Source organism: Anabrus simplex, chromosome 2 (genome assembly GCF_040414725.1).
Source record: "Anabrus simplex isolate iqAnaSimp1 chromosome 2, ASM4041472v1, whole genome shotgun sequence".
In the NCBI taxonomy this organism is placed as follows: Eukaryota; Metazoa; Arthropoda; class Insecta; order Orthoptera; family Tettigoniidae; genus Anabrus; species Anabrus simplex.
Genome location: NC_090266.1, coordinates 772,171,133 through 772,192,982, shown reverse-complemented (window position 1 = coordinate 772,192,982; position 21,850 = coordinate 772,171,133). Strand labels below are relative to the sequence as shown.

Sequence of the window (21,850 nt, the reverse complement as noted above, 5' to 3'; positions counted from 1 at the left end):
AGATAATTCCTCAAAAGTTCTCTGAATATTCTTAATCTGTTCATCTGTCCTATTTTCCATATCGTCCATTCTTTTCTCTAAACGCTCCATACCCTTTACACAGCATTCCTGAAGGGTCTCAATTTCCTCCTCTAGCTTCGCATTCCCTTCTATGATTTGCTTAGTCTGTTCGTCTAAACTAGCAGTAATTTCCTGCCTGTTCTTTAACTCCCGTTTCTCAGCCTCTATGGCCATCAAGTCTGTTCTGTCCGTAATTTCCTTCATTCACTCTTGTTCGCGTAACACTGCTTCCTGCTCACATTTTTCAGCATCGTGCTCCCGTTTCGCTGCCCTTTCTGCCTTCAAGTCCATACGGGCTAACAGGTCAGCTAACGTAGCTGACATTATAATTCTTCCAGATATGACTGCGTGGCCTGCTCATGTCACAAAAGTTTGAATGTAGTCCGAAGTCACTAAGTCTTTCATTATCTTAGAAGTGAAGCTTCCACGGTGTGAAGAATTATTTAATTTACACTCCCTTGGGGACTGATTACCTTGGATCGAGTAGGGGTATTTCAGTCGCCTTGATAAAGAATACTGCAATGTATTCGAAACATCGGCAAACTGTACGTGATGTACAGACAACTACAACATGGTTCAACCTGGAAATTAATTTAAATAAGTCTTTCATTAATTTGAAATATCAGTTTCTGCTATTTACTTTAATCAAATTGAATATTAATCAATATGGCTCCATAACTCGCCATGCAGAAACTGCCTAACGAATGCTATTAATGTATTTATAATGTGATAAAATAACCAGGGCCCGGATTTGTATGCACTAAAAAACCTGAAAATATTCATGCAAATATGCACTAAAAAGTAAGAATATATGCTCGGAAAATAAGGAAATATGCTCTTAAAAACATGCAATTTTATTCACTTACCTATTTACAGGTATCATTTATTGCAAAAAGAAGCATCACAATAGGTAACTAGTAGTCTTTCAATGTTTTCTGGAGACAAACTATGTCTGTTGTCCGTCAAAATGAGTTTATAGGCTGAAAATGATCGTTCTACATCAACTGACGTAATTGGACAGTACTTATACATGGGCACCAACGTTTCGGAGCATACATCTGGCAAGGATACCCTAGTTCCGCTCAAGTATTGACTAATTAACTTAATCTTATTCAGTCCTGGGTTCGAATTCAACACCTTTTCTAACTTGCATTTAATCTTCTCTCCAATTTCGCCTGGAGCGTAATTCAACGAAGATGCAGCTTTTTCAACGAGATCAAGTGATTCATTGAGGGGAGTACCAGAAGATTCTAAGCTCTCAATGGCTTTTGGAAGTCTAGAAAAATGTGCATGAATGAAATTCACATCTTGATAAACAGTAGCGGTTTCAAACACAACTTTTGCATCACGGACACACGCAATATGTCCATCTTCAAGTTTTGTAACCACTTCTTTCACTTCATTAAAATGTTTCTGATAAAATGATACTGCAGATAACCATGTCCCCCACCTAGTCAGGACAGGTTCAGGTGGCAAAGGAACTTCAGGTAGACAATCTTTGTAGAACTGGACACGAGCTGGTACTTTCAGAAACAGTTTCTTCCCACATCCAATTAAATTGTTAACAGCTGGAATCTGTGCGCATATTTCTTCTGCAGTGCGGTGTAATCCGTGCGCTAAACAGGTTACGTGTATGAGTTTTGGATAAAATACTTGGAGGGCCTTTGCTGCTTTCAACATATACGAAGCTGCATCTGTGAGCAGTACAAGCACTTTACAACAATTAGTCTCAATTTCAGATGGCCACAATAGTCGCAGAGAATCATTTACAAATCTTGCTATTATGATATGGTTGGTTTTCTCTAGTACTTTACAAGCAAGAAGTGATGTGGCTTACCGGGTTCGTCTGGATGTAATTTACCAACCACGAAAGTTGCTATGTAACGGCCACACGAATCCGTTGTCTCATCCACCGATATCCAAACACAGTTCCTTCCGATATCAGAACGGATCAATTCCAGGGTAGATTCATATAGCGGAGGTAGGTAATTTTTCCTAAGAGTTGATTCATCTGGTATTTTTTGATTTACACAATATTTCTCGAGAAATGATCGCAGAACTGGATTGTTTAATTTATTCCATGGAATGTTGCTGCATACGGAAGCCCTGCAAAGATCATTTGAAAATGTATTAAGAGTACAGGACTTGGGCTTTACCTGTGTAAGAAGTAGTTGTTGTGGTGTGCTGTTCTTCTCTTCCTTTGCTTTAATATGTGCAGTTGTTTTTGAATGCTGTTCAAGCTGAAATTTCTTTTCACATTTCACTTCCTTTGAGCAAACTTGACAGTACACGATGACACCATCTGTTGAATAGTCCCTATTACACCCACTGATTTAGTAAATCTCTTCTGCTGCTCTTTTCCTTAGGCATTTTTTAAAAACTAACACTTTTAGAAATGAGATGCAGGGCATTAAAATGGAACGTAACTAGTGAACTGAAGATACTTCTGTCCTGACCAAGTGCCCAGCCCCCTGAGATTATTATTTGCTGTGGTAGAGAAAGGAATTCAGGGAAGTCCAGCCTACCTACCCACACCTAAGCTATCTGTTGCCAATTGTCAGTTGTGAAAGTAAAGTGCCCTTACACAGTCGAAAATACCAACTAGCGAGGGATGCACATAAAATAGGCAACTAGCATGGGATGTACAAAAGAGATTTATTTTAGTAGTTCTTGTAATTGTCCTTAAATTCAGACATTACATACCGGAATATGCTGTTACGTCTAGAATATGCACTAACCCTCAAAATATGTCAAAATATGCAATTGCATATGTGCATATGCATTTTTAAAAAATCCGGGCCCTAAAAATAACAAACCGGATACACACAATAATAATTTAGAGAAATCTTACACTTGTAGCCCCAAATGTGTAATAAAAATATAGGCTTTCCTAATTATGGGCTCAAATCTACGCATTAGACAACAACGCGCAACCATATTTGCATTATATCTCCAATTCAAGGCTAATATATTCCGAACAATGGTTTATATACCTTCAACCTTCGATACTAATGCCACTATCATTGCAAATTTCATTTGAAATTGAGGTTATCTCGCATCCCTAACTTACTCTAATAAACAAAATTTCTGTCACTGGCCTTGAAATTTGCTATACCAAACAAACTTCGGCTTTATCTTAAGTCGATTAATACCTTAAGGATATTGCATCGGCTATTTTACCTCATATGAGAAACCATTTTGTTATTCTTGAATTCCTATTGGAATTACTTAATTATTGGACATGTCTTAATCATCGGCTACTTTTCTTTTATTCACATCCAACCTGATCAAAAAAATTACTTTAATGCCGATAAATACCAAACGTGATCTCATATATTTAGGATTTTCAGATTTCCCCTAAATATGCAATTTCCATTGAAATCTCGCCCTTTCATATTCGCATACCAACACAAGTAATGCCGAATACGGGACTGTAGAATCAAATTGCCTTGCACGCTAGGTTGCCAGTTAACATGACTCCATCTGGGTATCGAATATGATTCTCAGACATCATCATCTACCGTTCGCCCGTTCGAAATTGTCTCCTCCTCCCATGATTTGTAAATATTTTGAGACCGGGTATCAAAATAGTTACCCCAAATTTTGAACCAATAATTCCTATCAAAGCCTATATAACCCAATTATTACACGTTGCAAAGCCAAAGAAAGAAACGAAAGTGCTTCCAACATGGATGCAAAACTGTCCAACGACATAGCAGTTCGCAACTGGGCGACAAACATGGGGCTAGTGAGGGTATGAACACTGCTCAAATGGCACTTGCCTCATGTTCAGAATCCGTGGGTTAACTATCGAACATGGATATGAGCTCTGCCCAAGCAACAACAGCAACATGCCAAAAATGTTATGTCCATTCCGGTCTTCAGAATATCCTGGGCTAGTTGCGGAAGAGCGTGTGGTTAACATTCGGAAATCAAATGGGCAAAGTGAATTAATCTAACCTCTTCATGAGGTGAATACCATAGTTACATTGACAGGAATACGGATACATAAATCTTGTAAATAAGAGAAAGAAATCGGGTAAAATGAATTTATTAAACTAAAACATTAATATCATTCATACTAACAACACAAAATAACAACACATGAAGCCTGATGGCCAATAAAAATAAGAAAAATGTGCTGCGCACATGTCCATATCATTTACCATAAAGATTAATACAAACGGGTCACTGCCCGTATAAAGAAACACACCACTTGGGAGCGACTTCAGATGATTACATTGTGAAAATTAAGTCGACGCAAACTTTGCTTTTATGTCCTAATTCTGTTGGGATTCGCTTGAAAAAGTGTCTTTACATGTCAGCGGTAGATTGTTAATCACACTAGTATTTGATCCGGTATATACACGTTTACATCATTAATAATGAAAACAATTCAATTGCAATGCTAGTCCTGCGCTGCAAACGTACAACTACACAGACTCTAATGTGCGACCGCTCGCACAGAAATTGAATGGCATAAGATGCGACCTCTATTTAGCTATCGAGTTAAACAAACAAGAAAAATCTTATTCAACGCTGAGTACATCAACACATGTAACAAAGAAAGAAACAATACAAAAATCAGCCATCATAATCTCAGGAAGTCGCAAATCAAACCAGAAAGGCTTGAAACACACATTAAATGAAATAGCACGTATGGGACCTATAAAATAAAACATGATATGCCTTTGCTGGCAGGACCTAGTGTTTACAGTGCACAATGTCTTCTGGTATGGGCTAGAGCAATTTTGTTACTTTCATTGATCTGTCTCTGTCTTATCCTTGGCTTTGACAATATGAAAGTGACTGAGGTATGAGCGATGCTAGTAATGCCATTCCTTATGCAGCCAGTCCCTGCTATGAATGGTGTGAAAACGTTGCTCATAGGGTCAGTTGGTGCATGCATTTCAGTGGGCTTGGCAGACTGATATGTAATAGCAACTTCTGGCTCAGTGAGGAAAGCAACGGGAAACTACCTCACTCCTCATTTCCCTAGTACGCCTCTTCAGTAATGCCTAGGCCATCTATGACAGCTGATGGTAGAGCTGTTGAGGATCCAAGCAGCCTTAGGGCTGAAGACTGAACATACACATACATACGCTCATATTCTCCACATTTGGTCATTGGGATCTCCCACAGCAGGCATGCGTCTAGACGTAAGACACAAGGCATATATATTCCGGGACACTTTCTGGATTTCTCCTTGATTCTGCTTCAAAATTACACCTGAAAGTCCCATGCATGATTAAAAAAATAATAAAATAGAAACTACAGCTGTGAACTTATCTCCCATGCGTAACTACCGGCATATAGCCTATGTCAAACAATGACCAGAACTTGCATATTTATCACACAATGGAATACACTGAAACACACAAAACACTCCTATATCTACACTGGCATACCCTTGAACCCATCTAAGTAACTGAAAAAGTAACAAAGAAAAATCATAAGCATGCAGCTGCTCAAGACACATTTAAATTTAAATTGAATTGAATGCAAATCTGTGCCGTCTGGCTGACAATTAACTTTTAAAGTAGTTATTTACAACTGATCTGAACTAGTGTGTAACCATCACCCCAAGCACGCTAATATATTGACACGAAAGCTTAGCTTGCGTCGGACTCAGCACTCGTGATGATCACATGGCCGCAGCATTGCCACGAACTTAGGCCATCGTCACGTCACTCTCCAAGGTGCAGGAAGTCACTCAATCGACCCTTGGCGCTGCCTCCATGGTTCCGGGTTGGTGATGCTCGTGCAAAACAGTTTATTTAGGCACTCCACCACTTGTAACACGTGTGCAAGATCGCGCCCTTAATGCTTGGCCGCTAATTGACTACAGCCTGTAAACGAAAATTACTCCGTTTTGCTCACCTTTAATTGGAGGGCATCTCGACCCAGACGCAGTCAGTCCTTCTCGCGGCAGTATAACTATGCGGATACGAATGTTCTTGCGACCACGGGCGCAACTCGTTATTGTCATTTAATTACACTGGCGTAAATTATCTGTCGGGTTATAGGCGGCAGCGAATAATACCGTTCATTTACCGTCCTTTTTGCGTCAGACATATCACGCGCGAAAACCCGCACTTGGCGACACTGTAATGACTGTTGCTGATAGAGGTAACTATCTTATTATACTCAAACTGTTATCACTTCCGGATTGGATTATAAAAACACAGCACATATATTTTGCAACAGATAATCACAGATATAATTTTACCCGTCACAGATATGTATCACTAACTCAGTTCGCAAGACATCATAACAAAGCGTCCTCTGCTAATTATGATCTCAGCGAGCTATCGAACAACTGGCACGAGATTCAGACTAAGAGTGACAAGTGAGAAGTGAGGGACGCTTCCCCTCTCCTTGGGCTTTCATTCAACCCTGGGGAGTCCCCTTTGATGAATACAATGTCAGTTGAACGACCGGTTGAGTTTGAATTAGAAGCCCTTGATAATGCGAAATATACACATTAACATTAAGTATGCACTTTTATATCTACAGGCATTAGAAAAATTACGTCTGTCTTTTTGGACACATCAGAACTGTGGAATATCGGCGCAATGACGGATTACTTTCATATATATTACTGGTTTAATCATGCTGTTAGAAAGTTGGTTGTCCGGACGTCGTGGTTTGGTAGCTCGCAGAGTCCTCCTATCAGCTCGTGATTGGCTGAGTTCGAAACTCGCTAGACAAAGAATGCAGCAGCGGTTCCCCAGCAACATCGTTCAAATTTTAAAAAAGGTCGTTGTATGAAGCTATGTACTGGGTGGTCCCTTGTACTGGCGCAGTCCAGAATCCAACTGTCTTCCAACTGACTCCCACACAAAGCCATGTTGCGCACTGAGCCCACAGTGTTATGCAATAATTAAAATTATGTATCTGAAGCATATGACGATATGGTTCAACACGTCTTTTTTGTTTTTTGGAAAATCCACTTAAGGGTTGGCGGGTAAAGTGAAGTGAAGGAGGAGTTGAATTATTTTTTTATGAGGATACATCTCAAAACAATTTTGTTGCCAGAAAATCCAATTAAAGGTGTGGTGGCTGATAAAGAGTTTGAATTATTTTTATGGGGATACTTAAATCTCATAAACTGCAGATGTTACATGCGTGGAAATTGATATTTGGAATCCCCTTAAAAAAAAAAATAGAAACGTATATTTTTTTTTTTTTTTTACTTTGAGAGAGGGCTATTTCTTACATGTCACATGATCCAGAGTTAGCTCTTTCTGTAGTGTGGTCATTTTAGCCCCAAAAGGCAATACCACGAATGTGGTTTGCAATTGGGTATTGGGGTAAATTAAACTCAGTTTTTCGGTGAGTTTTTTTTACCTTAGGAATTTTCACAAAATGTCTTCGTGCAGTAGCGGGGAACGATTACTATTATCAAATTACGAAATCCACGCAAGCAAATCCGCAGGTAATAGCTAGTAGAACATAAGACGGCACTGTAAGAAATCGTATACCCTGTTCAATTCTACAATTCTTTGCAACCATTCATCTTTAGCACAAAATTCTATGTCCCATATGTTCCTGGTTGACCATGACAAATGCTACCCATGCCTCATTTGTAGTAAGAACATTGTAAGGTCCTCGGTAGCTGTTATTTTAAAGCTGTCAGTAAGTCTAAATGACTGATTTGTAGTTATTGACATGGAAAATGCCAAGCAAATTTAGTACCATTTGTTCACATACACTAAAATATTCATAGGAGGTGAGCCGTTTGTCTCAGAATACTGAAATTTGATTGGATTCTAACCACTATATTGGTACACATCCTACAGTTGATATAACAATTCTAAGCTTAAAAATTCATTAAATGTTCATTTTCATAAGGTTTATACAAAATAAAATGCGTAAATTCCAAGTTCTGCATGTATGTTCACCAGAACTTCTGAAATCTCAATACAATTTGTACGCTCACAACACACACATTATCTTCTCTTCATTATAAAGGGAAAAAAACTGCATCTGTTAGTTTTGTAGGAAATAAAATTTGATTGCTCAGGGACTGGTTGAATCTGACCCACTACTCAAATTATTCAGAACCTCATTTGGACTGTCATTTGCACCACGATTCACATTATCACTCTCAGTATTATGATCCTTGTTATTATTCAGATTTTCTTTTAAATGATGGCGAAGTTAAATCCTCTGCATTGAAGAAAGCCTGAATTGTTTTTACCAAGTCACTCATTACAAATTCACAGACTAATTCTGTACCCAGATCTCTTTCCAACAAGTCATGCACCTTAATTTCTTTATCATCACATTCATAATCTCTTAAATCAATTCATAAATAATTGTCATCTCCCGTAACAAATGCGCTCTTCTTTTGCTTCATATTATTTATTAACCCGCTTATAGTGCATTTCAATGTTATATTGTTTCTTCTCATAAGCTCTAGAGACATCTGAGGCTAGAACAGGCACTCCAAAGACTAATCTATGGATCTAACTGCTAGAGGCCGGTCAGAGGCGGATATCACAAATGTATCGTTATATAACTTTGGCATCCAGTAGATCAGATCCATTCCCCTGTCAGGTGTGGTAGGGGGTGGGGTAGAATAACATCCACGGTATCCACAGCCTGTCATATGAGAACACTACAAGAACGACCTGGGATTCTCAGCTTGGGAGCTTGGTTTGGGGACCATGATTCCCTAGGTGAGTCTGGCATTGCTTCCACTTACTTGCGACCAGCTCCTTGCTTTTATCTTTCTTATCCGACACCTCTTGGCCAACCCTTGTTCTTTTCTGACCATGATGGTATTAGGTTTTTTAGGTATAGAGAATCTTTCATTTTCATGCCCTTCATGGGCCCTCCCTTTCTTTTGCAAATAACTTCTTGTTTTGAAGTGTTGAACCTCTTCCATTTTCCTTCTGGTTAGCATTAACTCACTCGGCGACAAGTACGCCGATCGACATTTTAAAACTAGCATGTTGGCAGTGCCAAACACATCGATCGACATTTAAGTGTATATGTTCAAATAGTTGATTGTAGCCCCCACAGATGACCCAAATGCAGTCAAACTTTCACAGATTCAAAATGAAGGATCATTGTATGATCGATAAACATGCAAACCACATTCCTTAGTAACTTCCTGTTGACATCCGAACACGTGTTATCTTCAATAGTTGAGTAACCGTGTGTTTGTTCTCAGTGTCTTTGCGCTCTTGTAAAATGGCCTGTAAATCATACAAAACTGCAGATTACTTGCAGAAAAGCGATATGGAATATGTTAGAAGAAGTGTATGCTGATTGTGAGTCGGAAAATGATTTAGTGCCTTGTGTGGAGGAAAGTGATTGTGATTCATCTGATGAAGTTGCGAATGCTGAACCTGATATATCTGGTATTGATTCAGATGATTGGTCAGACACCGATTAACCTGGACACACGCCCAATTATTCGAAGAATGTAGGTATGAGTAAACTACCTAGTGATGAATCTTGCATGGCATACTTCATGTTGTTTTCCATATCAGCACATGTCATTTCTCATAACAGAAACTAACCAGTATGCAAAACGATTTTTTAGCACAGTAGCAAGACCATTTACTAAATATTGCATGTATGATAACTGGCGGCCTGTTACTCTGGATGAGATGAGAATTTTTTTAGGACTCTGGATGATGACTAGTATCATAAAAAAGCCTATGTTAGAAATGTATTGGACAGCAAACATGTTTACTACTCCCATATTCATGCAGTTATGCCTAGAAATCACTCTCAGCTCATTTTAAACATTACTAAAGGTAACATGAAATTTTCATGCTGTTATGTATTCTACTTTTCTTTATATGCACTTTTATTTGTAACTGTCAAACCAGTTCACCTCCTTTAGAAATGTCTGGCACAGGACATTTAAATCACCTCAGAGTGCCTGGCAGTGAATGTGTTGATAGAGGATGGTTGCGTAGTTATCCTTCCTCTTAAAACAATAACCACCACCACCAGATCAGATTCAACTGGACATTTTTTACAGGAATAAGTGAACCAACAGATAGGATCTTGCATACAATTTTTATTTTTGTTTTCCACCTATTCAGTTCATAATTGTGTGTTATAATGTATTATAATTATGTATTGAATAGGTGGAAAACAAAAATAAAAATGTATGCAATTTATATCAAGTTTCAATACGGGTCTAAACATGAGAATACATGCAAGATAGGATCTTGCCACTGAACGGGTTAAATTCCCATATGTAGAGGGGTTTTCATCATGAAATATTCTGTGCAGTTCGTCTTCTATTGTGGAATTCTAGTTTGGTTGATGGGTGATTGTTTGAGCTTCTGGTAAATAATCTACAGCGAAATATATTTTTTGCTATTTTGCTTTATGTCGCACCGACACAGATAGGTCTACAGGAAATTAAAATTCTTTCAGGGTCCACCTATTCAGTACAATGACATTTTATTGTGACTCAATCACATGTCAAATGTCATTGTATTGAATAGGTGGACCTTGAAAGAATTTTAATTTACTGTAATCCCACTTCAATATGGAACCCAATGAAATGCATAACTATAAGTAAAACAGATAGGTCTTACTGCGACGATGGGATAGGAAAGGGAAGGAAGCGGCCGTGGCCTTAATTAAGGTACAGCCCCAGCATTTGCCTGGTGTGAAACTGGGAAACCACGGAAAACCATCTTCAGGGCTGCCGACTGTGGGATTCAGACCCACTATCTCCCAGATGCAAGCTCACAGCTGCGCGCTCCTAACCGCACAGCCAACTCGCTTGGTGCTAAATACATTTGGAAGAAGATTGTAGTGCTGTCATTGCAAGTAACAAAAATTCTATACAGTAGTATACCTTCCTCTGGACTTGGTAAGTAGGCATGAAGTTTCATTGTACTATCTTGTTTATGCCAAGTGACCTAAACTAAAAGGCATAATTATAGCCCTGAATCACATTGAGAACCTGTCTAGATTGTGGATAGAATCTTTACACTTGGCAATGATTTTGAGGGTTCTGGAGGTGGTTGTCTGAAATCCAACCAGGCTCTTCCTGATGAATAACTAGTCCTCCTTGTGCACTCTTTCACTTTAAGGCTTCACAGAAAGTGCACAATTCAAGTCATTAGTCCAACACCTTCCTCGTTATCAAACGGTGGATTGTGATTAAAATTATCTTATTCTGAGCTCAAGCTAATCACCCAGCATGCTCCATTTCGTATCTGATTCTATCCAAGGGCATGACTTTCCCTCTCTGTTTTGCTTGATCATTAACTTGTGATTTTCTCAGGGTCATAATCCTATCTTGTTCAGCTTGTAATCAAGACTGATTTTTGTTCTCGTAGAATAACAGGATCCTCAGGAATAGCCTGCAATTTTAATTCTTGTTGAGACTGAGAAGATGATGATTTATGTCTAGGTGAGTCTTGTAAATGGTATTGAAAATCCACAGCCTGTTTCCAGTCATTCGACCGGGTCAGGAATGGAATGAATGAAGCCCCCATCTAGCGGCGAGGATAGGAATTGTGCTGGCTGCCGAAGCCTGTCACACTCCTCTGGGGCAGTAATTAATGAATGACAGATGAAATGAAATGATATTGGCGTGTGTTGCTGGAATGAAATATGACAGGGAAAACCGGAGTACCCAGAGAAAAACTTGTCCCGCCTCCGCTTTGTCCAGCACAAATCTCGCATGGAGTGACCAGGATTTGAATCATGGAACCCAGTGGTGAGAGGCCAGTGCGCTGCTGCCTGAGCCACTGAGGCTCTTACTGAAGCAAATTTATCGTGATGAATTTAGGGCTCCTGGCCCTCTCTTCATTTAAATTAAGACTAGATGTGTTTAAGGCATGTATGTAGTTTATGAGCTATCACCAAATGTCATTCTTTCTTGGAATCAGACTTGCTAGATCAGGAATTAAATGACAGTCTCGGATGGATTGTGGGCCTGAAGATGACGTCACCCCAAATTGCAAAAATGTGCACCTCGAGCCGAGGGATTCTCAGGATATCCGATTTATAGGGAATATTTGCACTCAAATATCATTAGCGGCTGTTTTCTGCGAACATGATATTCATGATCAACTTGCTTGATGCACTATGAACAAAGCCTTTCCTCGGTGTTACTACTTCCAAAAAACTGGTTTTCTATAGTGGTCAGGTGGAGTGAAATTGAAAGTCTGACAAAAAGCAAACATTGGCTCAAAATGCATTATTACAAAATAAATGTGATTTAATAGCGAATTGTATTTTGAAGTACTATTTTAATTTTTAAAGTTCTGGGTTTCTACAGAAAAATGTTGGAAATATTCCAAACTACCATCTCAATTTCTAACCATTGCTATTTATAGCGCTTAGTAAAACATAATTGATTAGTGGTTGATTCATCAACTTTTAAAATTGATGATGATGATGATGATGATGATGATGATGATGATGATGATGATGATGATGATAACATTCAGAGAGGAGAGGGCTGGTGCATATCTTTCGAGTTGATGCCCAATAGGCAACCTGCACGTCTCTGAGGATGGGGCCCTACCTAAGATGAATTTTAATGATGATGATAGAACAAATACCCAGCCCCCGAGCTAGGGGAATTAACCAGTGGAAGTCGAAACCACCAACCCGACCAGAAATCAAACCCGATGCCCCTCGGACCAAAGGCCAGCATACTAGCTAATTAGCTATGGAGCCCAACTTAAAAAATTCTCAGTAACAGGAGACAATGTGAGAGTTGTCCAATGATTTATGCTATTGCCTTCTTTATTTTCTGAACCTGATCGCAAACCAGCTGCAGTGTAGAAGTCAGACTGCAACATGCTAATCAAGGATTGTATATTCTTCTAGTTCCTGACCTTTCCTCAATTACTTGGGGTCATTCTAGTTTTACAATCAAATGCCTGTCCTAACACCAACCCTATATGGAGAGATGTATTCACTATTGCGTAGTTCTGTGGTGGTTGGTTGTTTCATGTGATGCATGTAAATGAATGAAGACGGACACATCCATCCCCCAACCACGAGGTATTAACCAGACGTTGCTAAAATCCCTGGCCAGGCCAGGAATCGAATCTGAGGCCCCTTGAACCCCAGGCTATGCTAATTCAACCAAGGAGCCAGTTCAAATCAAGCCTTGTATGCTGCTGATTAATTAATAGTGTTTTGTCAATTCTGTGATGGCATTTGGATAGATTAGTGGGTGCAGTATTCATAGGCATGTTCTTATTTATTTATTTATTTATTTATTTATTTATTTATTTATTTATTTATTTATTTATTTATTTATTTATTTATTTTTGACTACAAAATATGTGGTCGAGCAATGATTCTAGTGCTGGTCCTTCTCAACTAAAATAGACTTGATGAAGAGATTAGACAGCTGTAAACAAATTCAAAATGGAGTCCTAATCTTGAAAACAACAGATGACAAAACCAAACATACCACTGAAAAAGCTTGATAACCAAAAACTAGGAATATCGATTACTAAGTTTTTGTTCTGAAGTTAAATTATTTCCAGAAGTTGCATCTGGCCACTAGAAATAGATAACAGAAGCTCCAATTGGAAACGAAATAAATATGTGACAAAATGATGAAAAGAATGGGGTATCATGTTTTTGCGATTGTTTCTTCTTCCAGCTGCTGTGGAAAGGAATCTTTCAGTTGTTGCAATCAGATATCATAAGAGAAAAGTGTTATAAACTGTTCTTTTACTATTCTAGATGCACTACAAAACTTCAAAAAATGTAGTATGATGCCATTAGAGTGCTTGTCAGTGGCAGTGATCGATACACAACTCTATATTTCAAAACATTAAAAATGGTCATTAGGGATCATCTTAATATACACACAGCTTGATTACTACACAGTTCAAAAAAATACGGGGAACATCTCTTGTAACGTCTGGTATGTGAACATTAATTTGGTAGATGGGGTTCCAATGATCATACAGTATACCTTGACACCTTAGCTACTCAGGGTATGTCAAATCGAAGTTATACTCCATCTGTAGGAGTAGCCATGCATTAAACTGTCAGGTGACCCCTCAAAACAAAGTGAATAGTAGTGCGTCCGTGTGTCGTCGTGAGGTACACAGACTGGTGCGGTCATTTCAGCACGTACATAAACCAGCACATCCCATGAGACATCTTAACGAGGTTCAAGTCGCAAGGGCTGTCACTCTGATTCAGGAAGGGTGGACTTTTTCGTCGTGTTGCTGTGGATCTCAATGTCTCTCCATCAGTTATTCAACGCTTGTGGAATCGCTACAATGAGACAGGCCAGTTCACAAGGAGTGTTGGACAAGGTCGTGGATGCATGACAACTCCACAGGATGACCGATATCTGACCATTTGTGCACTGCGGCGTCGTTCAGCAACTGCCAGAGAACTGCAACAAGACCTCAGGAGGGTCACTGGAGTCACGGTGTATGACCAGACAATAAGGAACAGGTTAAGAGAAGTGTCCTTACGACCCAGACGTCCTGTTAGAGTGCCCCGTTTAACGCAGTAACATCGCTCAGTTCGCCTTCTGTTTGTCCGTACCCACGTCAACTAGCAACTTCGCCATTAGGGGCCTGGGTTGTTCACAGACAAGTCCAGATTTCCCCTGACACAGCGTGATGGACGTCAACATGTATGGAGATGCTGTGGTGAGCAGTACGTGCCAAGTGTTGTCCAGGAAGGCAACCGATTCGGACATGGTTCTGTGATGGTGTGGGGTGGCATCAGTACTGATGGCTGCGCAGATCTTGTCATCGTCCATGGTAATCTTACTGCTGCGTGGTACATCAAGCAGTTACTGCTACAGCATGTGTTGATTGCTGCATATGGTGTTGTCCCTGAATTTGTACTCGGGCACGACAATGCTAGGGCTCAGGTAGCGCACATCACCAGAGCTGTCTTGCGAGAACTGGACATTCAAGAGATGGAATGGCCAGCAGTGAGTCCCGACCGTAATCCCATCGTGCATGTGTGGGATAGGCTTGACAGAAGTGTTCGTGGGCGTCCTGTTCTACCACAGACTCTAAGATCTCGAAGAGGCTCTCATTGAGGAATGGGACCTGATGCCGCAGCGTGACCTTCATCGATTTATACGGAGCATACCACGAAAGTGCCAAGCTGCGATAAATGCTCATGGAGGACATACACCATACTGAAGTTCTCCACCTGTGATAAAAATCCACCCTGGAGGATGATTATCACTTTGTTTTTGCCCCTGTTTGGACATTTCCGTTTGTGTTCTGAAAATGAACACGAATACATCAATGTTCTGTATACTTCAATGGTAAAGAATAAAGGTTTAGTTGGTAATATACCTGCATGTGAGGTATTGTTTTTTGCAGCATGGCGTACGTTCAAAAACATGTCCCCCTAATTTTTTTTAATTGTGTAGTTGTTGGAGGTAGTAATGCCAGATTTAAATGAAGCCGTGGGAATGGTGTAGTCTGCTTTCGTGAATACCAGAATGTTTAAGTATAATGATTTTCAAAGTCGTTATACAGAGATGTAAAAGGTGTGGAGCATCTGTTCTTACTCAAATGGATAGCTGTTTCAGGTTGTCTTCTATTTAAAAAAACATTATCAGAGGTATTGGTACTTTTTTCCAGTTGGTAAATATGAGTGATACGAACAACTGTGGCATTAACTATTTATGTTACTACAAGAAACAAAAGGAGGCTATAGATTAACAGTGTATGGTGAACATTACTCACCAGTAGACGACAGGAATGGCTGCATTGTGTCACATTGCACAAGTTCTAGCAACAGCAATCTGAGAGAGGCAAGACGATATATGTACCACCACCACCTAGCCTTCTCACTGCAAAAATGTTCCTGACCCTCACCTACACTCTTGTCATTTTGTCTTACAAGGGAAATGTCAACACTGCGTAATATATCATAAGATCAAGCTTGTCATATACAACACTAAGTCAAAATGTGTTGTTGTAGAAGTTTTCCTCTGGAATTGAGACCTTCAGAGCATTTGTTTTACTGTATAATGCAGTTACATTGTTTCAGAAAAAAATGTTATTTGTATTCCAGAAGCAGCTGTAGGTCTAATTTACATTTTTTAAATTTTTCATACAGTATATATTGTATGTTCCCTATCTCCATTCCTAATTATTATTATTATTATTATTATTATTATTATTATTATTATTATTATTATTATCATCATCATCAGTATTGTTTTGTTTTTGTTTTTTGTTCTAGGAAAGAAGTTGTTACCAGTTCCCATCTCCTCACCGAGGTTGGTGGCATCCAGTTTGCAAATACCATCATGAATGTTGTGCCATGCATTTTCTTTTGGAAGCACCATATTGGGTTGAGTAGAGTCACTGGATATGGCTAGAGTTGCGAACCAGTTTTAGCCAGCCAGCATTTAACAACAATCGTAGCACTGGAGGACTTGCATTGTGTTATCACATTGTGGGAAATGTTATTTATTGTTCTTACTTTATTCTAAAATGGTATATTTATGTACTGCAGGCTATCTTGTAGAATAATTCCACAGTCTAATGAAATCATGAACAAAAAAGTAGCCCTACAAATATACAATATTGTGCTATTTAAGGGATTAAATATATTGTTGAGTTGTACCATGCAACGTATGAAGCTTAAGGTATCCTGTGTGTTAATTACTTATGAGTAGAGCCCTGCACGGATATCCATGAAGTTAGTGTCTTGGCGGATACAAAGTGTATGGCAGTGCGAATAATTTTGCTGATAATTTCTAAATAATGACGTGTATATATTTCCACTCAGGCATACTCTTGCTTTTGCTTGTGGTTAGGCAACCCATGACATTGGTATGGGAGAATAGAGATATATAAAGAGCCTTTAGACCATAAAGCCGTAAATCTGATGTAAGCCTAACTGGCTCCTGCCTGCAATTAATAGAAGGAAGAAACAAAGATCAATACATCGATTGTCGTCACAAGAGAAAATTCCTCATAAACCTGTTACTGTAGGGGTTCTGGTGCCAGGTTCCAAGTCTATACTTTGGGTGTAATATACTGTAATTAAATACGTATTTAAAATATCTGCGGATAAACATTTTGCGGATGCGGATAACCGTTCGCGGATGCAGATGCCGGTGCAGATGAAGGACATGCGGAGCGAATGCGGATATTATTTTATATATCCGCGCAGGGCTCTACTTACGAGCTGCTGCTAATATTCACCTGAAATGTGATTGTTTCAGTCTCATTTCATGGCATAATATCCCACAAGTCTTACAGAACATGCATATTCTACATCATCCATTCTTGCACTTTTTTTTTTTTTTTTTTTTTTCACAAGGAAAATCACAGATATGATCCTGTATTAATGTGTGATAAAATTAGTGGATTATATTTCAATGGAACCTAAGTAAGAAAACGTTTCTGTTCTAAAAATTTCCTTTTTTTTCTTCCTTGGTGAATTTTAAAGAATTGCTGTATTTAAAAATCATTCTCTTTTTTCTGAAAGGCAAGTTGAAAATTATATTCGGAAAACACAAACTTGTGCTCATGGAAATGATGATCCCTAATTTTGTACTGTATTGTAGGATTCGTAATACCTGGAAAGGTTTGTTCTGATGAGGTTGAACTTGCAGGATTCTAGCAGGATATAGCAGACATTTTGGATTGCAGAGGCCAATGGACCGTATCATTAATGACCCATCCACGACCTGTGATGGGGTAGATCATAGGAGCCTGCTGGCGAAAATGAGGGCTATTGGACTGCACAAAAGGATTGAATGGGTGGCTAAATATCTAGAAGATAGAACTCGGAGAACTAAGAGTGGTTGAAGCATTATCTGACCGGGGGGAGGGAGGGTTGCAAGGCAGTATTATTTGGACATTTATGTTTTCTTATATATGAGGAAAAAACTGGAATCACAGATAAGACTTTATGCAGATGATGATATGGTATTAATATGTTACAGGATTGTAAGAGACTGTGGAAAGTCCTTGACAATATTGCAAGATCAAGAGTATTCGGGAGATAGTAGGTTCGAACCCCACTGTCGGCAACCTTGAAAATAGTTTTCCGTGGTTTCCCATTTTCACACCAGGCAAATGCTGGGATTGTACCTTAATTAAGGCCACGGCCACTTCCTTCCCACTCCTAGTCCTTTCCTGTCCCATCGTCGCCGTAAGACCTATCTGTGTCGATGCGACATAAAACAACTAGCAAAAAAAAAAAAAAAAGCAAGATCAAGAGCAAACAGTGGTAAACGGGGTGAAGAGTCAGGTTGGAAGTTTCACCAAGGGGAAAAGTCCTTTTTGTTGATTGGGGGGGGGGGGGAGTGTGAATGTACATCATAGGAAGCACTGTAAGTGGCTAGGTGTTAACATAAAGAAAGATCTTCATTGGGGGTAAACATAATAATGAGGTTGTAAATGATTTTTCCAGATTCAATTTGGTTATGTGGGTATTTAGGGGTGGTAGCAAGGGTTGAAAAAGGAGGCATGTAAGTCACTCGTAAAACCCCCAATTATGGTATGGTTCCAAAGTATGGGACCCTGACCAGGATTGGTTGATTCAAGAACTGGAAAAAAAATCCAGAGAAAAGCAGCTCGATTTGTTCTGGGTAGTAATTTCCTACAAAAGAGAACCTTTACCAAAATGCTGCTCAACTAAGTGGTATGTTCCGAGCTGTGAGTGGAGAGATAGCGTGGAATGGCATTAGTAGGTGAATAAGTTTGAGTGGTGTTTTTAAAAATAGGAGAGATCACATTATGAAGATAAAGTTGGAATTCAGGTGGACAAATTGGGAGGAATTAGTGGTTATAATAATTTTCCAAGAGAGACATTCAGTAGATTTGCAACGTCTCTAAAATCATTTAAGAAAATTCTAGGTAAACAACTAATGGGGAATCTCCCACCTAGGTGACAACCTTAAATGCGGATCATTGACGATTGATTGATTCATTCATTCATTCATTCATTCATTCATTCATTCATTCATTCATTCATTCATTATGCCTTGGTTTTGAATATGATTCGTTCTCTCTAGTTTTTAAAACATATTAACATGAATAATGAAGAAGACTGATTGCAGTCATATACAATATAATCTGCAGGGTTCAGGGGTGTAATTAGCGTAGCTGCTGAGGTTCATATCCTGCTCGATCTCTGGTTGGAATTTTCAACTGGAAAATCATGCGATGTCAGGAAGGGCATCCAGCCTTAAACCCCCAACCAAAATCAAAACGAGCCTGGGTGGCTCCAGCAACTCCAGAAATTCTTAGAATTAGCTAAGAAAGTAGCCATATATATATCCAGCCCCATGGTGTATAAGTAGTGTATCTACTTCTTACCCCATATTAAATGCTGACCTGTCTAGGGATTTCAATTCGGGCCTGAGTGCTGGAACAGGGTCCACTCACCCTCGTGAGACAAGGGAGGAACTGTCTGATACTTAGGCAATGGACCCAGTCAAGAAAGCCAAGCAGTATGGGCGAGGATGTCATCACACTGACCACATGGTTCTCCAGTATTTCCAAGACAAGATCCTAACGGGCTGTTAAACCACAGGTTTTTTTTTTTTTTTTTTTTTTTTTTTTTTTTTTAGTTCATATATACATATTCTCTCTCTTTGACATTGATATTATAGCTGAAGCTGCTTTGTATCATGGGCACCAAGTACTTGTTTTGTTGTTGCCTATGACACTAAAGAAAAGGATGAAAATAGGAAGCTACTGAAAAATCTGGAGTTGTGAAAGTCAAGGACCAAATTTACCACCATTTGATCTCCCAAATTTAGTAGTCATGTTCAGGAAATTGAGAAGAATGATATAATCCTGCCCTGTTAAGCATAAAACATATTTTCTGTTATATGCCAAACATTACAAAATCACACATATGGGAGGCTAAAAAAATCAGACTGGAGTTGTTCAATTCCAGCTACAGAAATTTTTGATTGCTGTCTTGAGTGTAGTTTTCACCCAGAATTTCCTTGCACTTACAAATGTCATAATGGTATCATGTTTCACATCTTATTTCAAATTTTCCAGTCCTAGTCCAGTCCTGGCTGTGACCTTTCTCTGGGTTGTAAATATTTTGCTGTGATTTGCTCAGCCAATTTCATTATTAGAGGTGGTGATCATTTGCCTCCAAATATTCTCAGTCAGAAGGAACAGAATCTTCTGTACTTTTGAAGATAAAGAAGGATCGATGATATTAAAAAAAAAAAAAAAGAATGGTTTAACCCCATCTACACCAGATTTAATCAGGCTGAATGGCCTTTGCTGTGCCACATTAATCAGGCTGAACTTATCATCACCTCATATAACTTGATTTTGAGAGATTATTTAATAGCCTTTGCTGTCCCGGTTAATATACAGCCACAAGATTTTAATAAATGCAGTGCAGCTGTTTCTTTGTAAGCCTTGTTATGGTAAATTTATAAAATATTGTGAACTCCTAAATTTAGTTGTAATGAGAAGGAAGTATTATACCTTGGATCTTGATAAAGCAACCCTAATTATGTCATCCTGTTTCGTGAGGCTATTTAGATTACAAACTAAGCAATTGAGTAGAAAAATGGATAACGGCTGGCTGCTAGTTAGAATGTATTACTCTGTAAATATCTAATGACTCTAGGTTTGAAATTGTGCTGGAGAGGATGTAGGTGAACTGTCAGGACTGATAATCACCACAACACAACTACATTTACTACTTCTAATATTACTACTACAGTTACAACTTCTTCTACACTAGGTTACCTTGCTGAAGCATAATACAAATGAAATATTATAACCTTGGCTGCTGGCATATAGTTGTAAGTGGTGAAAATGCTGTTGAAAGGTATCCCTGCAGAATCACTTTTTTTGTATTCCATACAGCTGTGTGTCATCCCTAAAGTAAAGAAATATTTGTAGCTTTAATTTCAGAAGTTTATTATGTGAGGTTCTATTATTTCCATGGAATGACTAGAACAGCTCATTGCTTTGTTGGTCAACTGACTGAAAGTGTTTACGTATTTCCTTCCAGGTGAATCTATCCCTAATTATGTTTATAATTTGATATATACTTTATAACAGGTTTATGATACAGAAGTATAGTATTTCTTTCTTCCATGTCAGTATAAATGCCTTGCAGATGTTTTTTGTCAAACGTTATTTGTCATAGTCTGTTTAATATTGTTCAAATAAAACGTTTCAGCAACCCTGGTCTTTAGTTGCTATGTGACTGGATGAATGATCAGACAGTGGTATTAAAATTGACTTATTCCATTCTGGTAATAAAGCTGTAAAATTCTTGATTTTTTAGAAATTCCTTACTGCAAGATACACATCCTCTAATCTGTTACGGGTATCCTTGAAGAAGGAAATTATGTGTATAATTATGCAGAATGTGTGTGCATTCTGTGATTGTTGTTTGCCTCGAAAATGATAGCATAGCTCATTACTGTAAAAGAAACCTGTTCTGTCGTAATGTTGTTTCCTCCGAACAACTTGTTCTTTGGGCATCCTTCATTTCTCCCTGTGGCATCCCAACCTACCCTTCCCTCGCCTGGATCCTGTGCAATAATACTTCAACACATGGCAGTGCCAAATGGTAGTATGGGAAAGAACACCTGTAGCTTTAACTTACGACCTGTTTTTAAAGCGACTAAGTCCAAGCAATAAATTACCGGTATTTAAAATCAAAAGTTTTAAATTATTTTTATTTGTTCTTGGTTAATTTCAGGTGGAGTACAAAATCATTCGCTTACAATCCATATATGGATGACTGGTAGTTCTACTTCATGTGAGGGACGGCTTGCAAAATATTACATATGTACTGTATTGGCTTGATGCATAAGTTTGTATATTTT

General features: G+C 38.8%; 1 protein-coding gene across 3 annotated transcripts in view; it reads left to right on the top strand.

Annotated features, from left to right (window-relative positions):
* Positions 1-21,296, top strand: part of LOC136864446 (glycylpeptide N-tetradecanoyltransferase 2) — a 298,318-nt gene extending 277,022 nt beyond the window's left edge. For all 3 annotated transcript variants that reach the window (XR_010859313.2, XM_067141451.2, XM_067141450.2), the window contains one exon: positions 16,255-21,296. The gene's annotated coding sequence lies outside the window, so the exon portion shown is untranslated. The remainder of the gene's footprint in view (positions 1-16,254) is intronic.
* Positions 21,297-21,850: the final 554 nt, after the last annotated feature.